The sequence below is a fragment of the Pyxicephalus adspersus genome, chromosome Z (assembly GCF_032062135.1).
Source record: "Pyxicephalus adspersus chromosome Z, UCB_Pads_2.0, whole genome shotgun sequence".
NCBI lineage: Eukaryota > Metazoa > Chordata > Amphibia > Anura > Pyxicephalidae > Pyxicephalus > Pyxicephalus adspersus.
The window spans coordinates 21978778-21984232 of NC_092871.1; the positions used below are offsets into that span (position 1 = coordinate 21978778).

The 5455-nt window shown below is 37.0% G+C and overlaps 1 long non-coding RNA gene across 2 annotated transcripts in view; it reads right to left on the reverse strand.

Moving 5' to 3' along the window:
• Nucleotides 1–649: 649 nt before the first annotated feature.
• LOC140344219 (uncharacterized) overlaps nt 650–5455 on the reverse strand; it is a 22981-nt gene continuing 18175 nt past the window's right edge. For both annotated transcript variants that reach the window (XR_011923516.1, XR_011923517.1), the window contains one exon: nt 650–984. This is a non-coding gene — a long non-coding RNA (uncharacterized lncRNA). The remainder of the gene's footprint in view (nt 985–5455) is intronic.

Here is a 5455-nt window from a genome sequence, read left to right on the forward strand (position 1 = left end):
TACATTTGTCAAACTCATGTAGAAGAGGACAAAACTAATAAAGGAGTCAGCAAGAGAAAGAAAATCTGGCTTAATCAATCCTCCAATGCAACCTTAAGTTTTTTGGGGGATCGGACCTATGTAGCATAAAGTATATTCAAGCAGAATTAAATTCAAGACCCAGAATAAATCAAAAAGGGGAATTCTACCAACATAACTAATATATCATTTAATTATAAGATAATTCAAGCAAAATAGTAGCCATGATGGATTATTCGACTACATCAGTCCTGGTTATGATTTTTTTTCAATGAAATGAAATTTCTGATCATTTATATGGCAATTGACATAAATAATCCTCTCAGTTTTATGTGTAACATAACCAACCCAGAACAGATTTGTTTTTTTCCCTTGCCTGGGAAGATGCTTGCTTTTCATATGAGATATTGAGCACAAAGTTTTTCTGCTCGGTATTCTGCTCATGTATGATATGAAATATATATGAAAATGTTATTTTGGACAAAGGAAGCTAGCTCCAAAGAACCTGAAATCAAAATTTGTACTGGAGTGAGTCAAGCAAACATTTTCAGGTATTGTATTATCTATCTATAGATATAGTTTATAAACAAACAAAACAGTAAATATAGAAATTAGAGAAAACAATACAATATGACAATATACAATTTTAATAATAATATTATTTTTGTATGTATAAATTGTATATAATAATATACAATCAAAATTTGTGTTGGCAGTAGTTTTTCCCCTCCAGTCTTCAACGGCTTCTTGGTCCTGGCTATTGACCTTATCCGCGGACCTCCAACATAGCAGTTAGTTGCTCAACCACCCCTCAATCTGTCCTTTTGTGAGAGTATTATCGCATGTCAACAAGACTGGCAGAAGGGCTTTGGATAGACAATAGGGGATTATACGACAAAACGATTGATTATCTGTGTTTAGCTTACTTAGCCCAAGGTAACTCCTTTGAAGAAACAAGACCAAGGCCTGCAACATAAACATTTTTATATTATTAATATTATTATTATAACGGTTAATATTATTAATAATAATAATAATATTAAATAGGATTTATATAGCACCAACATATTACGCAGTGCTGTACATTAAATAGGGGTTGCAAATAACAGACAGTTACAGAAGTGACACAGAAGGAGGAGAGGACCCTGCCCAGAAGAGCTTACAATCTAAGAGAGTATGCACTCTAGTTTAGAACATCTGTAAATTTCTTTGTCATGGAATAAGCATATTTATTTCATATTGTTCTTAAACAAGCCAAGAAATTCATCAATGCTGGTATATATAAAGTCAATATTACTATGAAATATTTTAAGTTTGGTTTGCATTAAAATTCTTTGTTTGTGGCTTAAAATGGAACAAATAAAATATTTTAATATTTGTGCCTAGAATTATTATTGACTTTGGATTAGTGTATTCCTTTTGCTGCCAGGGTTATTAAGCAAACTTAGTTTGAAAACCTTTTGTGCCTAAAGGGTAATTCCAACCCAAATGGATATTTAAGTTATGGGGGTAAATGGAAGACCAGGTTTCATTCTAGGTTGCTAAACTAATTAGGAAAATACCTAACTTGCTGGATTTTCATATAGCTGTTTAACCTGAATTGGCTTCTTCCGAAAAATAGGTGTCCCCACCTTTCCAGCTGTATTCTGCATGAAGTGAAATAAATAGAACCAAATAGGCAGGACTTCATCATAGCAGCAGGGGTAGATTATGCCTAGGAGAAAAGATCTTGCCAGTGCCCCAAACAGATTATATTTTAGAGTAAATATAAATTTTTTTTTACTCCCCAACAGTGTACCAAAAATAAGGCAACAGGGCAATGTCCCTCAAATTATGTCATTTGTTTAGCAGGACTGTGTGGCTTCAAACCCAACTAAATCCAAAACCCGAACAAGACATTGGCCTTGATTTAACAAAATTCTCCAAGGCTGGAGAGGACACACTTTCATCAGTAAAACTGGGTGATCCAGCAAACCTGGAATAGATTTTTTCAAAGTAATTTGCTATTTGGTTGCAAATGTTTTGAATCCTGGACAAGATTTATTTCATGTTTTCAGCACCAGTCTGCCTCTTCCTATTACATGCACCAGTCAACCCCGCCTTATTACATGCACCCATCTACCCCTTCTTATTACATGCACACATCTACCTCTTCCTATTACATGCACCCGTCTACCCCTCCTTATTACATGCACCCATCTACCCCTTCCTATTACATGCACACATCTACCTCTTCCTATTACATGCACCCGTCTACCTGTTATATGCACCCATCCCTCCCACCCTTACTCCTCTGCTCTGTATATATTAAGTACAATATCCAGGAAGGAGTTTGAACTTTTAATGGTCATAGTAAACCATTAGACCTGACACTTACTATTTAGGGTAAACTGACTGAAGATGCCAAAGCACAGCTCAATACTTGCTAGTGATCTCACTAACACAGCCATACAATGCCTAAGGGACTATAGGGGTTAAATAAGGATTTCATTAATGATGACTGTTTCCTGCATTGTGACAGAGGTTTTAAAACTCTGCAACCAATTAAAGTTTTTTACTGTTTCCATTTTCCAATTTTAATAAAGCTAAACAATTGTTTTACATACCATTTGTATTGTAAAAGAAAACTGCAAAGCAGCTTTGCACACAAAGAGATGGCCAGAAAAAGAAACAGATCTTTTGTTTACCAAAGTTGGTGGAAGCTGTCTGTAGGCAGCATTACATATTAACTGTTTATTATATATTCACTGCTCTAAAAGGGTGCCATAGTCAATAATGCCCCCTATATTGCTGTCCAATGGAAATAATGTTACAGATACAAATAGCCAAAAAGATCATTAGTGTCAGTTAAAATGGCCTGACAGGAACAAATTGCTCATTGTTGAAGGAACTACTTGCAACCTCTGGGGGTTTCACAAAACCTTGGTTAAGAAACCCTAAAGGGAGAGGGTCTTATAACAGGGGGCAGTGATAAGACAACTTTCAAATAAAGATATATTATACTAGGCTCTGAAAGCATTTATTGTAGTTGGAATGATAGGTAGTGTGTCAGTTTTGCCCAGAAGTTACCTTGAAATGTACTGCACTATCCTATGCTGTTTGATGATGATGATCACTGAAAATGGACAAAATCATGCCAGTCAGGCAACCACCATCTTGTGTATGTGAATTTTGAAGTTTAAAGGTATTCTTCCTGCTGTGTGCTGTTATAGAGGAGATATTAAAGTTACCATGCAGTTACCAATAATCATGAGGAATTATTCTGATTTGATGCAAATGCTTCTTATCGCATGCAAAGTACAGCTGCCCAGTGCGGATGTTTTAGGACTGCCTGTATCTTCTCCTTATAAATTAGCCTCAGAATACCCCAGACATTAGCTGGGAAAGGGGGATGAAAGGCAAGGTTAGAAAACTGTAATTTCCATCATTTTCAAATCAGCAAAAAGGGTTTGCACATGAGCTGAACTTTTACCTTTATGAACTCATCGGTAGACTAGGGTGTCTGAGAGTGGCCAGATTGTGGCTACATCACTCAGTGCTCCTTAGTATCTATGAGCTGTCTTTTCTGATTCAAACATGTCAGGTGTAGGATGGAAAGGTGAGAAGAGGGTTCCTTTAGGAGATATTCCTGTGTCAATTCCACCTCTGTTTTTCCAACAATGTCATAAAGTGACTCCTCAGCACGTATGACTAGGATGGAGAATACAGCTTATTGTGATCCCTGGTACCAACCAGTTCCTAAAAAGCCCTTAGGCTTAGGAGAGGATACCGGGCCCCTGATGAGATAATGTTTGTTTTGCAGATCTGTCATCTACCATGATTCACTCTTGGGTGACTATTATTCTCAGTATGCACAAGAAAGGACTAAGAACTATGAAGTGTCAGCTGGAACACATGTGAATGATTCCATTGAAGTGACATGGAAACCATCTCAAAATGATAATAGGGAAGTGTAGGCATAGTAAGAAAATACTGAACTAAAGAAATATCATACATGCACATGATATATTCTGTGGCTTAGACATGGATAGCCGAAGGTTGTTTAAGACACCCATATGCTGCAAAAAAGCATCATATGATACAGTGCCTTTAAGGATAATGTGAGACATTGGGTCAGCCTGTATCATGTCTACACAGCTGCGTTATTAAATCTTGAACCTCTTTATGCCATCAAGATGACTCTTCTTGTATAGCAATCTACAACATATTGCTTTGCTGCTGGAACTTCAAAGAGAACTTCCGAGAAGCTGTGATGCAGAACAAGAAGCAGCACACACACAACACGAAACATATGGCCATTGTGACATTTCATGAAGCCTGGGGGTCATTATTACAGGGTATTAATGACTGTGATGCAACACTGGACTCAAGCTAATCCTGTTCAGAAACTAGTAGAGAGAAGGAAAGTTTTCCAACCTTTGTAAACAAACTGATATGACCAAGAAGCTCTCTCATTTTAAAGCATTAAAGGCTGCTATTTTCCGAGACACTCATGTTTGAGGCACTGAAGGAAAACAGTCACATGAATTAAAAAAAACAGTGTTGTATAAAGACAATGGGTTATGTCATGTCAACATATTTGTAGCAGCTGCAAGACTTACTGCTTTCTGTGATTTCTAGATAAATACATGTTTATACAGCTTTAAATGGCTGATGTGCCATGTTTTTCCAACAGCTGCAATGGATAACATGGCTTGCTACTGAAAGCATAACCCGATAGAATAAAAAAAAACAGTACAGAAAATAAAAAATGAAGCATTTTTTTGCAGAATCACAGCTCTAACGTGTAGCTGCTGGTACTTTTCCAGGTTGAATAATAAAAATCATTTACCCATTTCTTGTGGGCCACGGCTGTTATGGACACTTCCTTGGGGGGTGCAACACCCCACCAGCCTGGGCTCACAGTACAATAATGCAGAGAAGGTCACTGATGTCATATTGCCAGCCCTACCTCTGCATCATCTGCGTACTGCCATAGAGGAGAAATTAACCTTGTGTGTCACGTGATTGGTCAGAATATACCAAAATGGTATGTATTCATTAAAATGTAAAATATTAAAGGCCGCCAATTCAGCATTACCTTGGACTTAAAGTTAGCCATTCTTTAACTTTCTCTGGATGTTCATCACATGGAAGCAAGTTGCAAACATTTGAATAGACTGTAACCTAAACCTCTCATTCAAAATTTCTTATTAACACAAATATTAATTATAGCAGCTAATTACTGTCAATATACAATATTGCTTGAGGGATATTGTCCTCTGAGTGGAACCTGGGTCTTAAAAGTGAGTTGCTTGGTATAAAGGGTTAATGAGATAATAAATATGCTAGGCACACACCATGAGCCTAATTTATCAATCTTTCCAAGACTGGAGAAGGTAAGCTACGTACACACGGCAGATTTTTATCGCCCGATAATCGGCATCGGCCAATTATC